Source organism: Artemia sp. Qi Xiang Cuo, chromosome 14 (assembly GCF_049724085.1).
Source record: "Artemia sp. Qi Xiang Cuo chromosome 14, ASM4972408v1, whole genome shotgun sequence".
NCBI lineage: Eukaryota > Metazoa > Arthropoda > Branchiopoda > Anostraca > Artemiidae > Artemia > Artemia sp. Qi Xiang Cuo.
In genome coordinates this window covers 65,630,389-65,656,022 of record NC_142807.1, presented here as the reverse complement: position 1 = coordinate 65,656,022, position 25,634 = coordinate 65,630,389, and the positions used below count along the sequence as shown (strand labels likewise).

General features: G+C 36.8%; 1 protein-coding gene across 2 annotated transcripts in view; it reads right to left on the bottom strand.

The window, feature by feature from the left end:
• Positions 1-25,634, bottom strand: part of LOC148944763 (sodium- and chloride-dependent GABA transporter 2-like) — a 187,454-nt gene that overhangs the window by 83,435 nt on the left and 78,385 nt on the right. The window lies entirely within an intron of this gene.

The following is a 25,634-nucleotide window of genomic DNA, read 5'->3' as shown; positions in this document are numbered from 1 at the left end:
ATTGCAAAAAGCATGGAAACCTATAAAGTGGTCAAACAAGTTTTGAGAGTATAGTCGAGATTGTATAAGACAATCAAACTGTTTTTTGCTATTGATATCAATTTCACAAGAATATGCACTACAGTTTCACGTGCACATTGTAAAAAGCTGGCAAACCTATAAATGGGTCAAACATGTTTTTAGAGTGTGGTTGAGATTGTATAAAACAATCAGACTTGTTTTTGTGACAACATCCATTTTTTAGGGCCAATCAGAGAGAGAGAGAGCGGAGGTTACTCCATATACGATAACTTGATTGGTGATTGGATTCAAATAAAAGGAGTGATTTTCATTGCAATTCATATTAGTAAGAGAATTGAAGTCAGAGAGAATAGTTTATTTGAGACGATATTAGTAGAGAAAATGAGTGGAGAATTTACACTATTGGAGATTGATGGTGTAGCCGGCAGCAGCAGCAAAGATATACGAGTACCAAACGTGGCTGTGGAAATAACAGGATGCTGTAGACTATGCCTTGAATGGGACGATATGTATGCTAGATACGTGATATCATTAAGCAAAATTAAGCTGGAGGAGCAATTATGTTTTGCTGCGAAACTGAATATTATGCATATAAATAGACTTCATGCAGCATTAGATGTGCTAGTGAAATATATTGATGAGAACAAAATGCATCAGTGATTATTACTGTTGTACTTATGTTCCATAAAACTTTTTCTTAAACGAAGGTATTTTTAATTCTATAGTAGACTATCGTGTATTTTTTAGAGTAGAAAAATTTTGGTTTGTCTTAAGATAGTTGTGAGAGTGTTAGTACTCTAAAAAATGGATAGATTTGAGAAAAATCAAATCATGGGGAATCTTGTGTTTATGGAAAAACGTTTGATTCTAGTTGATGATTTTCTAGAACTGACTATTCAAAGGAAGATACTTTCTCAGGGAATGCTTGTCGATATAATGAAAACTGATTCTCCATCATTAGACTATTGCATGAAGCTTTTACGTTGTGGTCCAAATGCATTTACACAATTTATTGATATATTAATCACGACACGGCAAAATGATATTGTGGATATGCTTTCAAACACTAGTTTAGAAATGTAGGAAATTTTCATGAGAAAGATGGTGTTCAAGGATGATTTACTCCTCTCTCTCTCTCTCTATCCCACTCAATTTGTTGTTGCCAGCTCAGTTTCATTGTGGCAGTGAGAGTGTCAACACATGGAAAAAATGTTCCATACATGTCCACTATGCATGTACACGCTGGGCGGCTGGTCATGATGTGAGAATTGCAAAATGATTAATGAGATTCTGAATGAGGTAAAATGTAGATTATGCAACCCGAGTAAATTGCATAGAGGCTGTGCAATGTAAATTAAAGGTTGTAATTCCTGTCTTGAAGAGGTGTGTGACTCTCATCCTAGAGGACAACATGCTCTAATTGCCACTATGATAAATGTAATCAATGGGAGAATACATATCCCGGTTTTATTGGAAAGAATCCTAACTGTGATTTTAGTTTATTGCAACGAGATTGGTATCGTCGTGGTTTTAGATTGTTCTGGGAGGAGGAGCCGGGTCAGCGATTCAACTGTTGGAACAACAAAAGAATATGGTTTCTATGTTATCGTTGTGAAGACAATGGGTGTTATGATTATAAGCCCACTGATTTTTATTTGGCTGTGACGGAATTTGATTCGCCAGTTGAGGACACTGTTTGTGACATTGCTTCAAATAAGCAAATTGAAATATGTGAATTCTATAGAATGAATGAGAATAGTAACATTGACTATACAAAGAGATATGACAAGAGTGAAGTGACACTCTAGTGAGGAAAATACGATCCTGACATTGCAGCAAATCAGGATCAGTATACTGTGAATTCAGATAATCTACCTGCATTAGTTTTTCTCGACAAATACCTATATCTAGTAGAAGATGAAATCTAAAGAGTAGAAAAGTCGTTTTTTATCATGTATATAAAATTTTTCATTTATTAATAAACAATTTAACATAAATTTTTAGAATATTTTATTCGTAGGGCACTAAAATCAATATTAAACACGCTTGTAAGTATATTTTCCACTAGAAAGTCGTTCAATCGAGGTAAGTCAACGTAGATGTCGATAAACTGTTTGTAGGTATAGCCACGACATCTGAACATGAAAAAGAGTAGTGCATGACAGCCACACGTCTTAGTCGTTAAATCCTGTACTCTTCGTTGATTTTGAATAATAGTTTTCCCACTGTTTTCAATAAAGTTGCTGATGTATGGAATGTAGAATTTATACGATAGGCCAAGAGGATAAAAAAATTCAATATTCGTCGCTGTTTGAAAGATGCATAGCCAATGGCCTGTCTTCGAAATCGATGGACTGCTATTACCAATGATTAGGGTATTGTTAATACTTGGAATTTTTTCAATGAAGTCCGATGGTATGCAATAGGACTTGTACTAGGACATGTATGGATCCATACTAAATACGTTGATTATTTGGTTTGTGTTCATGGTGCTAGGTCTAATAGAACACTGCCGTCGGGTGTGATTTCCCAATAGGTTTCAAATTGACTCAATGATATTAGTGTGATACTCTCAGTCAAAGCATCAGCAAATGTACACTCTAAACGTACATTCCCTGTTCGTACTATGCTAATATCCTGGGTCCCCGACATGTCCAAAACAATTATGCCATGATTTTTTGAAAACATTGAATCGGTTATTCCATTTTCAAATAATTGAGAGTCATGATCTAAGGATTGCATGGTCAACTCGTACAGAGTTCTATAGGATTTTTTGTCAAATGATAGAGTGTACAGTGGAATACCATTCACTTTGCACACACGGCTAGATAGACCAAAAAATTAAAATCATGGGGGGATTCAGTCCAGGATCCAACGGCACTGCCACTCTTCACAAAGGCCAAAGCCAATTTTGATGGGATTTCTTCATTGATAAATGATGAATCACTTTAACTACGAGAGCCGGTGGCACTATGACGTTGATTGGTGATCATATGGGGGAAAAAAGGTTTAATGTTGTTGCCATTGGCTCTTAGCTTTTCCATTGCCAATGCAACAGAGCTGATAACCTGTTGTTTTCGAACGTGGAGAATTGCCGATGTGATAATGACATTTGCATCGGGTGCTGCAGGAAGTATTTTTCTCCAAATGAAATTCGATGGGGCCAGTTGCAACTTTCTGTCAATCTTGACATTGGGGGGTAACCATTGGGATATATTGAATATCTCAAGATTTAATTTTCTAACCAGATGATACTCCTGGCTCACTGCAGTAGTCAACTCGCTGTCAATGTCAAAACCTGATAGATATTCATAGCCCAATAAATGTTCTCTCAACTCCCTGTATGCCTTTGGTGTCATCATCATAAATTGTGTGTAGCTCGCATAGTTGGATAAATTATTGCTAGTGCTCACAAATGTTCCATTAATAAATACATTAATTTGTTTGAACAGGTTGTGTAGAATAAAGTTTTCGTAGAAGAGACCATCGGCAACAGTTGGAGTGGTATTATCTGACTTTTTCTTCACCGCAAAATTTAAATCAATAAATGTTGATGACAAACCAATGAAATAGTCTTCATTGGAAAATATTTGAAAGTGCATATTTTTCCGAAAGGGGTTGTTGGGGGTGAAATGGTTTATAATACTCATACTTAACACTGACATCAACATTTTCAGCATTGAATAGATTCAATGAGGAACTGATTGATGGATGTGATTCCTTGTGAGGGAGATAAGTCATCTTAAGAGAAGAAATCCTTCTTTGATCTAACAGTCTTTTTCTTTTTCTTCTTATTGGCCTTCCTTGTTTTATTCCTCAAAGTCCTTGTTGATGTCCTTCACTTCCCGCCTGGGTGGAGACTGATGAGTGAATGACGTGCACGCATCCTTTTCAATCCCTTCCCATTTTGCTGCGATTTTAATTGCTAACCAACGGCTCTTGCTGAAGATCTAATATTTTCGTTAACACTCTCCTTGAAATTCTTGCCCGACCCCCAATCCTGTAGTGTTGAGGCAGAAAAAAGTGTTGCAACCGGTACAAGATATCTTCTGGCAAGGGGTGGTGCAGAACAAAATAGCCTAACAACCCAACTACCAAGACCGTAGCCAGGCATTGTAGTACGCCCCTTGTAGTAGTCCAATCCATTGCCTATTTTACGTGGACTCAGAGCACCAACATAGCAATCGATATCGGGAGAGACAAATGGAATTCTTCTATTGTTCATTTTAGGTGATGCTGGTGACGTCGACGATGGGTCGAAAATGACATGTAATCACTGCTGAGCCTTTTGTTATTGCTAGAGGATCACCCAATTCAGTTCTTAGTGTTAACTGACAGAGTTCCAAATACGAAGTGTTTAAAGGAACATACTGAATGTGCTTTATATTATAGTGATGAACAAGTTCATTATATGTTTTTCGTTCAAGAACACGTAAGAGGGGGACATTTGAATTACCGACTCTCGATGTTTCCACAAAGGATGCAGAAAGAAATAAGCAAGATTCCGAGGTGAAACCAGGTGGATAATCAGAAAAAATAACTTGATCCATCCCGTAAACGGTGCCAGCGTTTTTCCCATTGATCATATTCTGTTGAAAGCCAAGAACATCTCTCAGATTATCATTGAGAACAATTATTTCAGTGTCAACAAGTGAGGTAATGTAAATCCTATCGTGTTCCGATGAATAATTAAAATGGAATGTACCATCCTACGATATGAGATTTTTTTATTGATTGTAGGACACAAATCTGTCATATTATCATATTCAATATATTTCAATTTGACATGTGGATATTCGCTAGATTTAACTGCTTCAACCCATTCATAGTCGACAAAGAGTGACCAATCGAATGGTATAATTTTTATATCATACACACGATCCCTTCTCAGGATGTCATAGGTATTTTTGAGAATACAGTCGACAAGAGCCACTTTATACGCACCATCAAATTTGATGGCGGGTGAGAGTTTCGTCCGAAAATCTCTTGTTGTACTCAGGTCATTGTAGAGAGGGTCGGCTAAAATTAACTAGAAAGTTATGTAGAGATAATTGAGAGTTGTCAATGGATACTACGCTAATTAAAGTATACAAATTAAAGCTTTATCATGTTCACAAAACAAGCATACGTGTCCCGTCTTTATAGTCAATTGTCTTGGATGTATTTTCAAATTCATAGATTCCACAATTATTTTCAATTTTTTGTAGTTCATAGTCAAAAATGCTATCGAGAATCTCGTCAGCTTTGGTATCGCGCAGACGATAAGCTATGGGTTTAGTGTCTAGGATTTTCGCCACTTTAAAAAGTTCGGTGGACCACAAGTAATTCCCCTTTTCAAAAACTTTAGTTGTTCTATTAATTCAAACAGTATCACCAACATTGAATTTTTTCTTCTTGACAATCGTTTCATTGGAATATTGTTTAAGAAAAGTGTCAATTGTATCACGATCAGAATGATGAACTTCCGTTGGGGTTGAGTTGGATAATGATCGGTGAGGTCGTTGATTATAGATCCACATGATTTTATCTAAATCATGAATAAAAGCAGATGCATTTTTCAATGTACAACATCTTGAAATTGAAAGTCGAATAGTTCTTATCAATCGTTCTGCCAATGCAGCCTTTATAGGACTATGACGATGAGAGAGCAGTGTGCTATATTTCACTAGTACTTTTGCAACATGGGGATTAACAAATTCACTACCGCGATCCGTTTGAATTTTTTATACGAATCCTGTTCGAGAATACTTTCTATAGCCTGAGCAACTTCAACGCCTCTCTTTGACCGCAATGGAATTGCATCTGCATAACGATAATAAAAACTGATTGCAAGTAGAATGTACTTGTATGGTGTATTGTATGGTGTATTTGTATATGTATTTGTATGGTGTACTTGTATGGTGTACTTGTATGGTGAGCGTCAAATGATAATAGTCCTTTACGATTTGTAACCATATCATAGATTAAATCAAGTAGATTGCAGCTCTTGCCCTGAATTATAATCCCTTTCCCATTGCTATCAACTTGAATATGATCTTGACCACTTTCCATGATATAAGTTAGGAGTCGTTTTCTTTTTTCAACAAATGATTGGGGCATTATATTTACAATTTTAGACACAAATGAATCCAAATCCACCGTCTTTAATTGTGTTCCAACAACAGCAGCAGAATCCTGAGGAGATGATTAGTTTTTGTGATCAAGACCACTGGCCTTCGCACGATAGGGCTTATGCTTGTCCACTCAGCGAAGTTCCTCTTGAACTAAAAGCAGTTTTTTATCAGCCTCAATATTCTCGTTGTCAATGAATTTACTCAGATTGTTCTCAAAGTGTTCCACGGGTTAGAGAGCGAGTCTATTGGATGAAATTTATAGGGTTTTTCCATTCTCTCTAGAGAAAACTGTTTACAAGTCCTGCAATTATTGGCAGTAAAAGTGTGAAAAAGCTATCGCCCGCCTGAAGAAGTCTTTTCTTTTTAAATCCTTTCCTTTCTTTTTAGAGGCCAATGTACGTACAACGGAACGATGTTGCTTTGCCTGTTGCTTAACTACTTCTGGCTGTTGAACATTGCCCTCGGTCAAATTTATACAAAGTTCAGATATTAGATTAATGAAATCATTGTCAAAACCATGTTTGAGTATGGCTTTTCTAAGCGAGGGTTTTGAAGTGCTTAGAACTGAAAATAAATGTCAATTCTCATGTAGTTTCTTCAGAGTCATGATAGCAACTAATAGCCTTTTTTAGTGTTCACGGGGAGATATACTGTAATTTCATTGTCAAAAATATCTGTGACTACACACAGATTCTCGGGTGTATTTTGATTAAGATCCAATAGGATATAGTCGTAGGCTTTATTAGTTGCCTGATTGTATGCTGAGAGCAGAAATTTAGGGACGCCGGGGTATATCTGTTTATTGAGAGTTATTAGCGAGCTAGAATCACGAACAACTCTGTAGATGATATAGTAGGTGCAGTTGAATGCAAGTGTTGGCGTACATTTGCTCTGGTGAAAGAGATTGTGTAGAACTGGAGTAACGGAAATCTGTTCATGATGAGAGCGAACAGTGAACAGTTGTAGAATTTCCTGGGACCATTGTTCAATAGATTCAGCCAGATCGTCAATAATCAGCCAAGAGTTTGGTTCAATAATGCTGAAAACATAAAGTCCCTGTATGAATTGTATCTGCACCAATCTCATCGTGCCAATTGCTTTTACTTTATCGTATGACTCCTGCCAAATACTGTAACAATAGTAGATTTTTTTCGGTTTTTCCACAAACACTTTATCGCAATTTTTAATTATTTTAGTTAAGAGTGTCGTTTTGCCTGATATTGATGGCCCGCAAAGAAACGATCTGAATGGTGTTTTAAATTGATACATGTTCCCTTCAACAGTTCACCTAGACAACTAACTGTAGACTATGGCTGTCTAATGACTAAATAATTTCCCTTTTACTACTCCTGTCAAGAATAATAAGAAGACGAATAAAGAATCATATTTTCTTTTATTATACGCATAAAAGTAACAGCACTTTAAAAACACTACATTGAACATGAAAAAAGCACATTAAACACGGGAAAAATACACTTCTTTTTAATTTATTTATAATAAAAAATACAACATTTACATAAGCACTAGAAAAAACACTTTAATAAATACACTTTTTTTATTTAAAAAAAATACAACATTTATTAGAATATGCACACACACTTTATAATATCACACACTTTTATTTACACCAATTTAAATTTGGAATGGGGTCCCCCCCTGGGGGTGGCCACTGCGGCGGCCGGGAAGCGCCGCGGAACCCGCTACGGCGGGCCGGGGCGGGGCCGGGAAGGGGGCATTAAATAGTGGGAATTGCTCTGCCTTGCACACACACATTGAAAATTGTTTGATAAAAAAAGGAATATAAAAACACCCATCACCCAAAAAAACCTCCCACCCAATTGGTACTTTTTTTAATGAATTTAAGTTAATTTTTGTAGACCGACTTGTGTTCTGTACTCTTCACATTCAACTCGGTCTGAGATTCAATAGTGAGATTAAATAGTGTGGTAGTACCTTTGCACCATCCTCAAGTACATAGACTTTGTCCGATATGGCCGACATGGCGTTTTTCTCAACTCTAACTGTGTAGTTTTTAAATTGTAAAGAGCGAATCGCCATGACTTTCGCTCTTGGGACTAAACTACGTTCCAAAAAGTTTCTATACACACTCATGTCGAAATTATTTCTTACAAAGTGTGTAGGTACACCCTTGCAAACTTGTTTGATATCCTTGTTGTGCGTTTCTACACAGTATACCTTCGGCCCAGGAAACACACCACTGGATATCAGATCGCTACCCGTTTAAAATTTTAACATTAACAGTTGATTTGGGGCCTGGCGTTTCACTAGCTCTGGATAGTGGGATTCATCCCAATTAGTGTAGTCCATTCATGAGCTAATGTACTCGCCATTTTCCAAATCATTCAATAGGTTTTCAGTTTTGACTTTTAACAGGAGTGAATCAGTGTCCCCGTAATACACTTGAGCTTGTCCCTCAATCGGCCACTGTACCTTGCATACATTATAATAAAATGACAACATGATTTTTTTAGATATTTCAGTTATTGCACTCCCGCCTGCAATATTTTTATTTAAAACAATGTTTCTTTTCTTGCGATGTAGGAGCACCATATCAGAGTCTATGATTGTGAATGATGTGAAGTTTGGATCCGCAATGATTCGAGCAAAATCTTTTGGATTGGTTAAAATGTCACATCGACTTCTATTTCGTACGCTTTCGCATATTTTACCGAAGGCTGAGTTCAAAATGTGTTTATAGAGTTCTTTTTCAACCTTCGTTTTCGCTTGTAAACGGTTACTGACAAAGGTGTCAATAAAATTTTTCATGTAAGGCTTTTGATCAAATTGGAGGGCTCTATGAATCTTTGTGACCTTGAAACCACTGGACACCATCCATTTCAATAGCACGTGATGAACAACGATATTCTGCTTCGGGTTGAGGTCGGCAGTTAGTTTTTATTTTGACAGGATCCAATGCATACCCCCATCCTTTATTAAAGACAAATTATAGGGACTCAGAGAGTTCATAGCCACCGGTCTATTTATGCACGGAAAAACAAAGTCTTTTACCAAGTCATGGATTTCCATGGGTATTTCACCGTCAATTTCAAAAAACCGTCCCTGTGCCCCATTCTCCTAACAACTAGCAATGTCGGGGAAATTCGAAGCACATAGATTGTCCAGCCATTTATGATTGCCACACGGCAAACAGTAGTGAGACATTGCCGATGGGTAAAGAGAATTCATATCCAAAAAAACTGAGTCCGAATTTTCATCGGTTTGCTGTCCGGTAGGATCAGTTTTCATGATACGGTCCCCGTGAAAAACATACCCTCCCCTCATTGATCTCTCTACAAATAGATGCTGATCCACATTGGTGATCAGACCTATTTCTTCTTTGCTGATTTTAAGTATCAAGTCCATCACCAGATGAGGAGTGGAAAAATAATAACCTAAATCCAACCCAAATTCCCCATAGATTTTATCAGTATTTTTGCACACAATGTACAGAAGAGTGATTACGTCACTGGCCAAGAGTAGTTTTTAAAATATTCCCACCCATTTTTACATCCGCCCTTTGCCCAAACCCTCATGGAAAATTCATAGTCACTAGTGGCGCACTCACTCTCAGAAAGAGAATTGTAAACAGCTTTAATGGGTGGTGATGACACCTCATTTAGCCTCGAGGCAGAGTTGTAGAAATCATTTATATATGCCCTTAAACGTTAATAAATCATACATTTCATAATCGGTGAAACGCTGTTTGAGGAGGGAGAAGCTATCAAAATTGTCACTTTTCTGTACCTGAATCAATTGACTTAAGGATTTGGAAAAGAAGCTGAAAGAGTCTAAAAAACGGATTTTATTCAGGCCCGTGTTACCCTTGCCAACTGTTTTCCACATGAATTCTAGCAGCAGTAGGTTCTACGATGATTTGGGTATGACATTATATGAAAAAGAACCATCTATCCATGCTTCATCTACATCTCCACCCTTGGCAATGTGGGCCAACGCCAGTAGAACAAACTTTAAGTCATAATTGGAATTGTGTATAAAAACATGTTAGAAATATTGCTGTCTATTGTTTAAATTGCATGACTGATGTGCTACCCCTCTAAAGTTTCTCCCACCCGATATAATTTCCTGCCCCAACAGATCGTGATCGATCACCTTCCTCTTCCCTCCAGTCCAAAAACCATGATCAAATTCTCCCTTGCGAACCCATCATATTTTACGATTTTCAATGGCCAATCTGTCATCTGGTGATAGAAGCATAGGATAGTTTGTGTAACGAAGGCGCAAAATTGCAACGTTCGCTGTTTTGATTAGCCTGACCAATGCCGAGTGCATGCAGTCTTCACCGTCACCCAACATTTCAACTACATCTAGCACTTGCATGGTATTACTGGAATCTCGTTCCACATGAGCGTAAGAGACCCCTATGGCTTCATGTATTTTAACACGATGTGGATTTGACGAATCGTACACGTCTGTGAGTTTCGCTTTGCAGTCCAAAACGATCTTATTGCTCTGTAGGAGCGTGTTCTGGGAATTCTTAAAACGTAAGATCGCTCTATCTCCACTTACCGTCTCCACAGCCTGGTATCCATGACGTTTACAGTGTTTCATGTGATGCTTTAACCTTAAATCAGTCCAAAATCTTGAGAGGCATGTTGGACAGTAATAACGTACACTCTGTTTCTTACCCTCCCACAAAACCTTACTAATATCGGTAATTGGATTAAAATGTCCGATTGAATCAGGCTCTGTGGGTGGCGTGTATAGAAGCCACACCCAATGTTCCACTGATTCAATTGAAGGAGCCCTCACTGGAAATAATACGCCCTTCTTATCGGAACGCTGGCCCTCCTCAAGTTCGGTTTCATACTGTAACACTGTGACACCAATCTTCAAATGTGCATTAGCCCACTCGAAAATATCTTTTCCTTTTAGTGTCACGGGAAATTGACCATTTAAACAATTAAAATCAACTATGGGGAACTTTGAATTCTCCCCACCATTAAATGCCATTTCATCCAACTTTTTCTTAGATGCATTATCGCGCAGGGGTCTGTATGCGGCAATTAAAAATGCATACTTGAAACGCTGTAGCTTTGTATCGAAACAGATTCGTTGTACCCCCTGACGTCTCTCTAAATCTGAAAGATATTTTAATTCAATATTCCCTGCTCCCCCTCGTAAAATAAAATCCTTTTTAAATCTACAAATGTTAACGTTTAAAATTTCAATTAATAAAACCACCAACCCACTACCACCCTCGTTATAACTTTCCCATTTACTTTCAATACTATTAACCCACTCTAGAAAAACCTCCTCATAATTTGACAAATTTGGGAGAATTGCCAACATTTTTGTGTGCAAGTATTTCGAATAGAGCTTAACTTCATTTTCATTAAAAAATATTTTCAGGGCTAGTTACGCTTTTAAACTGACCCCCACCCCCACACCCCCATCTTTTGTTCAAGAATGTCTCGAATCTTATTAGCATATAAATGTGTAATGACCAGGGGATCTGTTATTATATCCCCTGACACTAGAGAGTTAGAGGGATCACCGAATTTGGCACTGTAGACCTTTGTTTGGTGCAAGGCAGAGTTGGAACGAAACAAATCTGGAAGTGGGGATACTTGTGATGTTGCTATATCATTATTACTACTAATAGCTGTATCATTAACCAGAATGGTGGGGGGAGACAGAGAATTGTCATTAATACCACCACCCCCAGTCTGTTCAATTGCATTGGCTGGAGGTGGGATGAAATCCCCTAAGCCAGTTAGTATGTATTCCAGGGTGTTTGGGGATAGCTGATCAAGCCAGCCTGTATTGTCCTGTGATGGAATTTATTTATGAGGACCCGGTTCAGATGCACTACTACTACCAACAAAACCTAAATGCTCTCGCATAAATCTATCTGTCCATTCCGGGTCCTCCATCATGTCAATCTCACTAGTTAAGTCGTCTAGGCTGGCCATGTCAACAAAACAATCATTTTGAAAACCGCTTATGCCACTCCATATTATCAAGACCTAGTGTAGGCTCATCTCTAAACTCCATTGGTGGTGCGAGGATTGGTTCAGGTACACTAAAAATTGATGCTTCATGAGCTGATGAAGATGGCGCTGCTAAATCATTAATCTACAGAAAAAAGGGTTTATTTTCTATGTGAAATAACAATTATTTTATAAAGTTAAAAAACTATGTTCATTTTTCCACCCCTTCCTCAAAACTCAATTTCTCCCTCCTAGCACTATTTAAACTAAATACTTGCCCCCCCCCCCGCCCCACAAAGTTCAAAAAGACGCAATACCCTACTTATGCTGAAGCATTTCAAGTCAGATGTTTACCGAGTTATTAAATAAGTACCATTTTTCACACCTCCCTCAAAACTTAATTTCCCCCCTCCTAGCATTATTTAAGTAAATACTTGCCTCCACCCCCTCCCCAAAGAAAGTTTAGAAAGAAGGAAAAGAGTTTTTTCTTTGACAATAAAAAAGTTACATTATATTCAGCTATCTCTGAGGGAAGCAGAGAAATTTAAAACAATGGTAGGGGCGGGGGATTAATATTTTAATATCTCTGACACACACCCTTACAGTGTTGAAAAAAATGGCGAAAAGAAAAGACTAAAAAAAGTTGGAAAGAAATAGGTAGATATTTTTATAATCAGGTAGAAGGTAGAGGTAAAATGCTCAAATTTCCAATTCAGACTGCAGTTGAGTGCCGGACGGTCCTGGAAAAGCATGATGGGGGATAGATGGGACGGTGACATCCGTTTCTTGAGTAGACGGGGCTGATGCATTATGAGAAGCCATCCACTCTCTTTTCAGTTTTCTGCCAGGTTGCATAGAGGTTTGTGCAGAACTGACACTGGCGTGAGTGTGCCGGGAGCAAAATGCAATATATTTAAAATACAAGATTCTTTCCTTCTAAAGATGATTCGGACAGAAATTAAACGTCCTCTAATTGAGTTCAAATGCCGCTTCCAAGAGTCTAAATTCTTAATCAGCAAAAAGAGAAATTGCATTCTAGCTTCATTCAAACAACGACGCTAGTCGGTTCGAATTTCGCTAAGCTAATTAGTAACAAAAAAAATGCTACGCACAATATTTCTGAGGAAGTTTAAACTATAAGAGCCGTGTGAACGTTTGAATCATCAAAAATATTTAAGACGTATTATTGGAAGCGGGTTCACATCCTTGGGGCCACTCGGGCCAATTGTGAGCCAGTTCTTACAGCGCAAGACTAAAGAGCTATATTTGATAGTGGGGTAGAAGTGCTTTTTGAATTTATTCGTAAAGGAGAGTCAGGACCATTCAAATAGAATTCTTAATTTCTTTCATGTTGTATCTCGGTCACCGTTAGTGTCATTTGGAGTGACCCACTGCTGTTCACTTAAATATGTAAGTTTCAATAAATCTAATGCTTTTTTTACCTGTGTTTATTTCATTTTATATGTCTGGATCTAGCCTAATAACAGGTAAATAGTTCGCAAATCTCAAAGGTAACTTTCCCAGGGAATCGGATCTCCAGATAGCTCAAGAAAAAGAGGTCACGTTTACATGGCTGTACATTTTATTTTCACTCAATAATTGAGGGTGGCGCAGGCCTTGTTAGGACAATCTTCAGTGCTATAAGCGGCGCTATCGGAGAAATCGTAAGGTGTAAGTTCACGACAATTGGGCATAATATCGCCTTTGACGCGGTCAGTATTTAGTACCACATTTAGTATAGCCAGCCAATTTTTTTTCATTGCTACATGAGAGGTTCCTGGTATTAAAAGTTGTGTGGTCAAAGGCTGGCCCACAGCATGTGTAATGGAACCAGCATACCTTAAGATGGAAGGTCTTTCAGCTTGCATCGATGAGGCATCGTTCCATCTTGCTCTCTTTTCAGGGGGAGAGTAATTGTCGGAATCCTCCTCCTTAAAAAACAAGAAAATTTTAGATTGATATAATGATCACTCTTTTACAGATAAATTGCCTTCTAAAGTTGATTCTTATGTTTGTAACGCTCTATGTCTTAGCACTATAGAAATATTTAAAAAAACTTCTAAAGTAAAATTTTGGAAAATTTTGCGTTTGGGGGGAAGGGGGATTTCAAAAACATCTTCCCGTGACATAAATTGTCCTCTAAAGTCGATTTTGATGTTTGTAACGCTCTATGTCTTAGCGCTTTACAAATATTTAAAAAATCTTCTAAATTAGAATTTTGGAAAATTTTGAGTTTTGGGGGAAGGGGGATTTTGATAACATCTTTACATGACATAAATTGTCCTCTAAAGTCGATTCTGATATTTGTAGCGCTCTATGTCTTAGCGCTTTGCAAATAATTAAAAAAGCTTCTAAAGTAAAATTTTGAGTTTGGGGGGAAGGGGGATTTCAAAAACATCTTCCCAAGACATAAATTGTCCTCTAAAGTCGATTATGATGTTTGTAACGCTCTATGTCTTAGGGCTTTAGAAATATTTGAAAAAGCTTCTAAAGTAGAATTTTGGAAAATTTTGATTTTTAGGGGGAGGGGGATTTCAAACACATCTTTCCGTGACATAACTTGTTCTCTAAAGTCGATTCTGATGTTTGTAGCACTCTATGTCTTAGCGCTTTGCAAATATTTAAAAAAGCTTCTAAAGTAGAATTTTGAGTTTGGGGGGAAGGGGGATTTCAAAAATATCTTCCCATGACATAAATTGTCCTCTAAAGTCGATTATGATGTTTGTAGCGCTCTATGTCTTAGCGCTTTAAAAATATTTAAAAAAGCTTCTAAAGTAAAATTTTGGAAAATTTTGAGTTTGGGGGGAAGGGGGATTTCAAAAACTTCTTCCCATGACATAAATTGTCCTCTAAAGTCGGTTCTGATGTTTGTAGCACTCTATATCTTAGCACTTTAGAAATATTTAAAAAAGCTTCTAAAGTAAAATTTTGGAAAATTTTGAGTTCTGGGGGATTTCAAAAACATCTTCCCATAATATAAATTGTCCTCTAAAGTTGATTCTGATATTTGTAGCTCTCTATGTTTTAGCTCTTTAGAAATATTTACAAAAGCTTCTAAAGTATAATTTTGGAAAATTTTGAGTTTGGGGGGAAGGGGGATTTCAAAAACATCTTCTTATAATATAATTTGTCCTCTAAAGTTAATTCTGATATTTGTAGCGCTCTATCTATTAGTGCTTTAGAAATATTTAAAAAAACTTCTAAAGTATAATATTGGAAAATTTTGAGTTTGGGGGGAAGGGGAATTTCAAAAACATCCTCCCATAACACAATTTGTCCTCTTAAGTCGATTCTCATATTTGTAGCGCTCTATGTCTTTTTTATGAACAGTTGCAATTAGCTACGACTAAGTTTGTTAAAGGCGAGCTAAAATCCAAAATTAATACAAAATTTAAATTTCTTCCCAAGAAAATATTTTGAATACGATTTGGCTGTATATCAATTCTGAGTTTAGTGTACCATTCTTTAATTGACGATTTTAATATCAACTTTTTAGTATACTATAACGTTAGACCCTATTTTAAATTGACAACATTGTTCTAACATCACTTGTGCTTTGCATTTCAAAGGATTTACTCTCGTCTAATTTAACCAAAAATACAATCTCTTTTTCAAAGTGTCTTGAATTACACAAACACATGTGGCATTAATCCATGGCGATGAGAGAAGCGTGTGAAGTCTGTTTCCAAAACCGACCCTTTTTGTAACATGGGTTATAAACACAGGTGGTTTTATTTAAGCCAAAAAGGAAAGTACACTCTAAATGCGTGAACGGGGAAATGACATTTTTTGAACGAAAGAACTTTTTCTAATGAATTAAACTTGTAAACAGAGGGTGGGGGGAAGATGGGGTTTACATAATGGAAAAAAGAGCGCATTTTACGTTTTCTAGCGACTATAATCATCATATTATAGAGTGTGTATTGTTGGGGGGGGAGGGCTATGCCCCCTGAAATTTGAATTTACTGGAGGTGTGGTAAAATTATTTTATTTGCAAATAAATTAAGAAAATTTACTAAACTGTACTCTCATTATAAATCAAAGTAGCCATAGCTTCAAAGTCAATAATATTAAATGTATTATCCATTGTATGTTAAAACATTATGAAAATTTAATCGTAATGCATGGCCATTATATACAAAATCTCAAGGATGAATGAAAATCACTCTTTTTTATTTGAATCCAATCACCAATCAAGTTATCGTATATGGAGCAACCTCCGCTGTCACTGATTGACCCTAAAAAACGGATGTTGTCTCAAAAACCAGTCTGGTTGTGTTATATAATCGCAATTATACTCTTAAAACATGTTTGACCACTTTATAGGTTTGCCAGCTTTTTAAAATGTCCACGTGAAACTGTACTGCATATTCTTGTGAAATTCCATGTAAGTTTGAAATATATAGCAATAACCACTCTGGTTGTGTTATACAATCTCGACTATACTCTCAAAACGTGTTTGACCACTTTATAGGTATAAAAGATTTGCTCGCTTTTTTGCAATGTGCACGTAAAACTGTAATGTATATTCTTATACATGCTAGAGATAAGACAAATTACGCAGTCACTCGTCATTTCAATAGGTAGGTTACTACTTAAATAACCGAATAAGACTCAAAACGAGCAGAAATTAACAAATGTTGGGCTCAAAAGCCCTTTGACTTCCCAAGGCCAGAAACAAAATTTGCACTTTACTGAAAAAATATATAAATGTTTTTACTTTTATAACTTTAATAAATCAAATAATATGAACATTCTGATTACTATATATCAGTATATGTATATTTAAGTAGGGGGAAGGGTTTACATCCGGGACGAACATAATTTATGCAAGATCACACGCCTATTTCTAGGTCAATCAGAGAATTTAATGTACTACCGGGAGTGACGTCAACCAGAGAGTAGAATACTAACGGGAGTGGCATCACCAGACTTCTAGTAATTTAGCCTGGAGTTACGTAATATGCTTTGTCGATATGCTTTGTTTTTGTTGGGATTCCATCCGTATAAGTTGTTTGCGCTTCAAGCCTAATGTATCAGTTCTTTTGAAGCAATTGAAGAATAAACACTATATAAAATGGAGAATATAGATGTTTTTGCTACGCAAATTTATATCGTAAGTTTTATCTTATAAATAATGAATTGAGATATTTGGGTACTATTGCATTATATTGGATACCCAAGAAAAATACTAGTCTGCTTAATAAAATAAAGAATAGATGAAAAATACATTAGAAGAAAATTTGGGGTATATATTTGCACATTGCGGTGGGTGGTTGCGTAAACCATATATTAAATTTAACCTTGCTAGCATTTTTTCTTTGAACACATTTTTTCATTACGCCGCGCACTCTACATCCTATATACAAGGCAAAAATACCATCACCGGCAATGCAAGACCCTGTATACAAGAAAGCGAACTGGCAATGAACATAATTGTCTCGCAAGAAGAAAAAAATGTGGGTTTTAAATTTATCGATATTTCCACTAATGACTTTTTTTCCCAAAGGGAAATGTATTGCCCCCTTCGACACTAATACTTCAGAGTGATGTAATCTCCTTGATAACAGGTTGTAATTATTGAATCCTGACAAGTATACGTATCAAGCCTGCTAGATATTATAAATTGGCACATAGGCATAGCAAAATTTTCGCAAAAAAAAAATGTACACGCATTGAATTTAAGGACCATGTTATAATTTCTGAAGCAAAATGACAATTTCATATATTATCAAAACATACTGTTGTTTCTCAAGTAAAGAAGAGTAAATACTAAAAACTGCTTTATTAACGAATGCTTCGTCTTGCCTCTATGGTCATCATAAAAACAACTTTTTTATCAGAATGAATTGTGACCCATGACAGGAGATGGCCTGAAAGGGATAGACTATCCCTTTCAAACCAAGTAATATCTTAGGTTTTCCAAAACAAATAAAGAGTATTAAGATGAAACTTTCAGGGAATGTTGGACAAAAGCAGAACCTACTTTGTTCATTTAGGTTGTAAATATGATACAACAGCAATACATAGGGGGTATTAAATTGAAACTCTCAGGATATGTATAAAGAGGTTAGGGGAGACGGTGATCTAACCAAAAGACACTATATGCACACAAATAGGGATATTACTTCTGCAACTACTATTACTGCAATAAGTGTGTGTTTTTTCATTACAATACATATGTTTTAAATGATATAAAAATAAAGGTTGCTAATAGTCCAATTTTCGACTTTTTAAAAAAATAGGGTCATTTATACACTTTGGAAAAAAGCTATTTTCAGGAGATGGTCTGAAAGGGATACACTATCGCTTTACAGCCAAGTAAGATCCTAGGTTTTTCCAAAACAGATAAAGAGTATTAAGATGAAATTTTCAGGGAATATTGGACAAAAACAGAACAGACTATGTTCATTTAGGTTGTAAATGTGATATATCAGACACAGACAGAAATATTTCTTCTGCTTCTGCTACTAAGCGTGTTGTTTTTTTATTATAATGCATATGTTTTATATCATTAGAAAATATAGGTCGCTAATAATCCAATTTCAGACTTTTTTAAAAAATAGGGTGATTTATACACTTTGAAAATAAGCTATTTACTTTATAGGTTACAACGAATGTCATATCATCACTACCTTCTCCCCCACCTGAAGACTCAAGTCATGAATTATGTTACTTCATTGACAAGACGTCTTTAATTGGAGTGCCAATGGAGTTTCGTGAAATTCAGGTCGTTTGAACACCGCCTATCGATGAATGGTACGGTAAATTTTTACGGGAGTGTGATAGTAGTGATAGTTTAGATGATATACCTTCTGACATTAGTGATGACTCTGAATTGGCAGATAACTTATTAGAAAAATAATTCAGTGTTGGTAATAATTGTTTAGATGTAGACCCTAGTAGAGTTGAGCAAAGCATAGAAGTTTGTTCAGATCAACGTATGCTATATATCAGATCAAAATATTGGACAAAATCAGAACCTACTATGTTCATTTAGATTGTAAATATGATATATCAGTAATACATAGAGGGGCTATTAAATTGCAATTTTCAGGATATGTATAGAGTGGTTAAAGGGAACAGTGAACTAACCAAATGACACTATGTGCACACAGACAGAATTATTGCTTCTGCTTCTGCTACTAAGCGTGTTTTTTATTATAATGCATATGTTTTATATCATTAGAAAATATAGGTCGCTAATAATCCAATTTTCGACTTTAAAAAAAAATAGGGTGATTTATACACTTTGAAAATAAGCTATTTACTTTATAGGTTACAACGAATGTCATATCATCACTACCTTCTCCCCCACATGAAGAATCAAGTCATGAATTATATTACTTCATTGACAAGACGTCTTTAATTGGAGTGCCAATGGAGTTTCGCGATATTCAGGTCGTTTGAACACCACCTATCGATGAATGGTACGGTAAATTTTTACAGGAATGTGATGGCAGTGATAGTTTAGATGATATACCTTCTGACAAAAGTGATGACTCTGAATTGGCAGATAACTTATTAGAAAAATTATTCAGTGTTGGTAATAATTGTTTAGATGTAGACCCTAGTACAGTTGAACAAAGCATAGAAGTTTGTTCAGATCAACGTATGCTAGAGAGTGATTTAGCTAGGCTGAGTTCTAACAGCATACAAATTTTAGATAATTTTAGTCGTGAGTTATATGAGATCTCTCCTCCCACAGATTTAATGGATATAATCTGATTTCGACCGAATTTAATTTGAGAAGAAAATAAATTCACTTGGGTTGATTCACATAGTCCTAACGCAGTAGAGGCTATATTAAACGAACTGGGGGATTTCACTCCAAAAACCAACCCTATTGTTGATGTTGAACAAAGTGGTGGGGGAGGGGTAGGTAGTGGTGATAGGGATATACAATTCTTACCACCACTACCCGAATTTCAGTAAACGAATTCAATCCTGAATACGATAGACGTTTTCACTGCGACATTCGGCGATCCCTTTAATGCACTGATGGCTGGGGTTATTGTAAGTGATCCAATAAATATTATCCATACATATGTGGAGAAGATTCCAGCGCTTCTTGAACACAAAATTCAAGCGGGGGAGGGCGAGACAGCATAAAGGCTTCAATAGTTTTCAAAATATTCTATTTAAATAAAAATCACGGTGAAGTCTACTATCATTATATGCACACTGAATTGTTAGTGATTCATCCGCATTGGGGAAATTACGAGAATGTTTTCATCGATTGGGTAGACAATGTTGTCACTCATTTGGACATTTATAATGAGAAGGGTAGTGTTTCTGTGGTTTTATTTGTTGAAAATTTAAGTTTAAATATATGTAAATTTAAAAAAGATTTTATTTTAAGAGGATGGGCAGGTGGGGTGGGGGAGAGATCTATAGTTTTAAAATATAATCCTGATTTAGAAGGATGTCAGGACGTCTAACGAATCTGTTTCAAAACAGGCCAAAAGTGTTTCATGTACGCATTTCTTATTTCTTCTTTCCGACCTCTACAAGATAAAGCTACTAAGATAAATTTGGACCAGTGGGCCGTACATGGAAAAGAGGGTTCAGATTTCCCCCGAGTAGATTTCACTTGTTTAACAGATAAATTTCGTTTAACACTCAAAGGAATAGATATTTTTGAACGGGCAAACGTGCATTTAAAGATTGGTGTTACAGTGATACAATACGAAACCGAATTTGAAGCGGGAGTGCGTTCTAATAAAAGTAATATTTCCAGTAAGGGCACCGTCGATTGAATCTGTGAAGCATTGGGTTTGGCTGTTGTAAACACCACCTAGTGAGCCGGATTCAATAGGCCATATCAACCCAATAACAGTATTAGTAGAGTTCTGGGAGGAGGGAAAAACAAAAGGGGTACACTACTATTGCCCAATATGTTTTTCTAGATAATGTACTGAATTAAAGCTAGAGAATCACATGAAACATTACAAACGACAGGGCTATCAATCTGTGGAGACAGTTGCTGGTGAACGGGCAATTTTACGATTTATAAATTTCCAGAATACACTTATACAAAGTGATAAAATAATTTAGACTGCGAGGCTAAACTCACAGGTGTGAACGATCCTCAATACCCAAATCGTATCAAAGAGCATCAAGCTATTGCAGTTTCCTATGCTCATGCTCAAAGAGACGACAGTAACACAATGTGACTGATAGAAATAGTTGAGACATTCGACGAGGAGGATTGTATGGTCAAAGGATCGACTAACTTAATCGTCACAGCGAATAGGGCAATCTCCCGGTTACGACATACACATTACCCAATGATTCTATCAGCAGAGGATCACCTAGCAATTAAAAATAAGAAAATAGTTTGGGTGGGTAAGGGGAATTTGAAGAGGGAAATGGGAAAGGAACTAGGGGATAAAAGACTAAGGGAGGAAGGGGAAAGTCCCCGAACAAGACCATTTATGGCAGGAAATATAATCAGGGGGTAGTAACTTTCGTGGCGTGCAATGTGAATGTGAGCAGCAGTTCTTTATACCGGTTTTTATTCATGATTCAAATTACGAATTGAAATTTATTTTACCGGCATTGGCACGTATGTAGAGGGAGGGAGTTGCAGATAGCCCATGGATAGATAACTCATTTACGTAGAATATTATCTCCAAATCAACTGAGGAATCGTTGATTTTAGAATTCAAGTGGCAAACAGTGGATAGTGAGCATACTTGTTGGAATAAAATCCGTTTTTTAGATTCATATTTTTTTCCCCAAAGCTCTCAGCCAACTCATTCAAGTGCATAAAAGTGACAATTTTGATATTTTCCCTCTGCTTAAACAACCCTTTCCCAACAATGAATTTATTACTTACTAACTTGTAAAGGCATATATGCATATGATTATGACAACTCTGGCGCATGGTTAAGTGAGGAAAAACTCCCTCCCATTGAAGCATTCTATAATTCACTTACCGACGGTGAATACACTGCCGAAGACCATGAATTTGCCAAGAGTGTTTGGGCTAAGGGGGGCTGTAAAAATGGTTGTGATTATTCTAGAATATACTTGGCAAGCAATGTGTTAACTCTTTTAGATATTGTCTGCAAGAACAAAGACCAAATCATTTCAGAACTCGGCCTAGACATTGGTTATTATTTTTCAACACCATACCAGGTGATGGATTCAATTCTAAGAATCAGTAGGGAGGAAAGAGGTCTGATCACCTATGTGGATCAACACTTATTTGTGGAAAAATCGATGAGGGGGGATATATTTTTCACGGGGACCGTGTCTTATTAACTGATCCAACTGGACGGAACTCTGTCGATGCTGTAAAGTCCAATGATGTTTTTCTGGACATTAACGCACTCTATCCCTCGGCAATGTCTCACTGCAATCTACCGTGTGGCAATTATAAATGGCTAGAAAATCCTTGTGCCATAGATTTCCTCGACATTTATACTGTCAACGAAAATGGTCCCCAAGGATGTTTTTTTTTAAAATTGACGGTCAAATACCAATGGAGCTCCACGAGACAGTAAAAGATTTTGTTTTTCCGTGTTTAAATAGACCAATGACCAAAGAATCTTTGAGTCCATAAAATTTGTCTCTGGTCGAGGAAATGGGCACGCATTTGCCCCCTTCAAAGCAGAAACTGATTGAAGATATGAATCAGAAACCGAAAATTGTTTTTCATCTTGTACCATTGCGATGGATGGTGACCAACGGTCTCATGGTTACAAAGATACACAGAGCCCTGCAATTCGACCAGAAAATCTACTTAAAAACGTATATTGACACGTTTGTCAGTAAGCGTTCACAGGCAAAAAGTAAAGTTGAAAAAAAATCTACAAACTTATTTTAAATTCAGCTTTCGGGAAAATGTGTGAAAGCGTACGAAACAAATCTCGTTGTGAAGTCGTAACCTGCCCCCGAGAATGCGCTCGAATTGTTACCAACCCCAGCTTCACAATATTCACTGTCATAAATTTGAATATGGTTCTTCTGTACAGAAAAAAATAAATATCGTTCTGAATAAGAATATTGCGGGGGGGGGGGGAGTTCAGAACCGGAAATTTCCAAGAAACTCATGTTGTCATTTTGTTACATTGTGTGTAAGGTACAATGGCCAAGGGAGGGGGAAGTTCAAGTGTACTATGGAAATACAGATTCACTCCTATTAAAAGTTAAAACCGAGAATTTATTGGAAGATTTTGAAAATAGTGCGCACATCAGCTCTCAGACGGGGACCGATTTAATATCCAATGGGATGTTCCCCGGTCCAAATTTATACTGTGTGGAAACTTAAGATAAGGATGTAAAACAAGCGTGCAAAGGGGTGCCTCCACACTTTATAAAAAAAATTTTAACATGAGTGTCTACAGAAACTGTGTGGAGAGTAGTTTAATGCCAAGAGTAAAAGTAATGGGAATTCGCTTCTCTACATTTTAAAAATTATACTGTTAGAGCGGGAAAAAATGCCATGTCTGGCATATCCGACAAGGTCTATGTACGTGAGGATGGTGTGAAGGTACTCCCCGTGGTCAATATAGTATTTCAGATCGAGTTGAATGTATGGACTATAGAAAACCACTCGGTCAAACTCGATAAATTAACTTAAATTCAAAATAGTACTACTTGGTGGGTGTGTGGGGGGATGGAGGACATTAATTTCCCTATAACATTCATTTCATTCTGCCTTCGTCGTCGTCATCGTCATTTAACTTTTGCTGCTATTGTATAAATATTTTATTTCCGCAGCAGCAGGCTGGCCCCCGTGCTTTCCGCCACAGCGCCGGGGGGTGGGGGGTCCCAGCCGCGTCTCCGGCCCCTGGGGGAGGCAACCCGACCGTCCCCGGGGGGATTCTCATCTTTCAACTGTTTTTTGGTTCTTGTTATTCTTGTCATTGTCAATAAATGAAAAATATGATTTTTAAAATGATGTTGTCGTTGTTCAGTTCTCTTGCTATTGTTATTGATTGTTGTACAGAAAGTGTCACTAATAAAAAAAAATATGATTCTGTTGTTCTTGTTGCTAATAAATATCGTACTAGGTAGATGCTGTTGCTTTAGACTAGGGGAAATTATTATTATTATTTATTCATTACACAAGTATGGTTTACAGTTAGTTGTAATCCAACTGCATCAACAGCAATATTTATCAATTTAAAACACCATTCAGATTTTTTCTTTGTGGCCCATCAATGTCAGGGAAAGTGACACTTTTAGCTAAAATAATTAAAAATTGTAATAAAATGTTTTTGGAAAAACCAAAAAAAAATTACTATTGCTATAGTATTTGGCAAGATTCCTACGACCAAATAAAATCTATTTCTGCTGCTACATCTATGCCAATACAATTCATACGAGGACTTGATGTTTTCAATAGCATTGAACCAAACTCATGGCTGGTTATTAATGATTTAGCTGAATTCATTGAACAATGGTCACAGGAAATGCTACTACTGTTTACTGTTTGCTCTCATCATGAAAACATTTCCATAACCCTAGCTCTATACATTCTATTTCATCAGAGCAAGTGTATGAGGACCCTTGCTTTGAACTGCACCTACTATTGCACCTACTAATTCGTTAATGATGAAAATATTGCCAATGATAAAAAGCTAGTTTTACTTCAAGATGCACTGTTTCGTGTGGACAAACATAGCCCTTATCGTGAGAGACCCGTCACCGTCGCCGTCAAAGATCCCCCCAAACAGGAAACATCTCCACAGGATTCTGCAGCAGTGCAATCAAAGAAGAAGAAATTGAATTTAACAGTGACAACAATTGAAAGCCTATGGCCAGTGGCCTGTCGAGAGCAGAGTAAAAGTATTAACATATCTCATGTTGGAAAGTGGTGGTGATCATAAAGTTCAAGTCGATAGCAAAGGGAAACGAATTATAATTCAGGGAAAACGTTATAATCTACTTGATTTCATATGGGATATGGTTACAAATCGTAAAGGACTTTTATCATTTGATAATAAACTAAAAAGCTTTCTAAATATATCAATCTTCCCCAAAAGTCTTACTGGCAACAAGCAAATTCTAAAGAAATTAAGGGAGTATGGTAGAGGTGTCAGCCCTCTAACACCAACACCGCCAACAACACCACCAGTTAAAGAAAAAGAAGCAGAAGATTTTGAATCAATCTTGGAAAATACTAGCATTCATAGTAGTAGCAGCAACAGCAGCAGCAACTATTTGATAACACCGACGATGATGATGGCTAGACAAAACCGAACACATATTGATATCAACTCAGAGTCACAGGCACCACCCTCCAGTATGCAAAAGGGTAGTGGGCATTACACAACGTGTTTGCGTTCAAAATGGATGAGGTTTTAAAGCATGTTTATGAAAATATTGGTGAAGTGGGAAGTCCAAGCTCCCCCACAACACTTTCTAAATTTGCCTCTGACGTCAGTGGTGGTGTCAACAGCACTTTAAAAATGCAAATAATTATCTAGAAAATGAATCGAGTTACACTCTACATTGAAATCACAGGATTCGTGGCAAACAGTACCGACCAACTAAAGCATCCCACTGCACATAA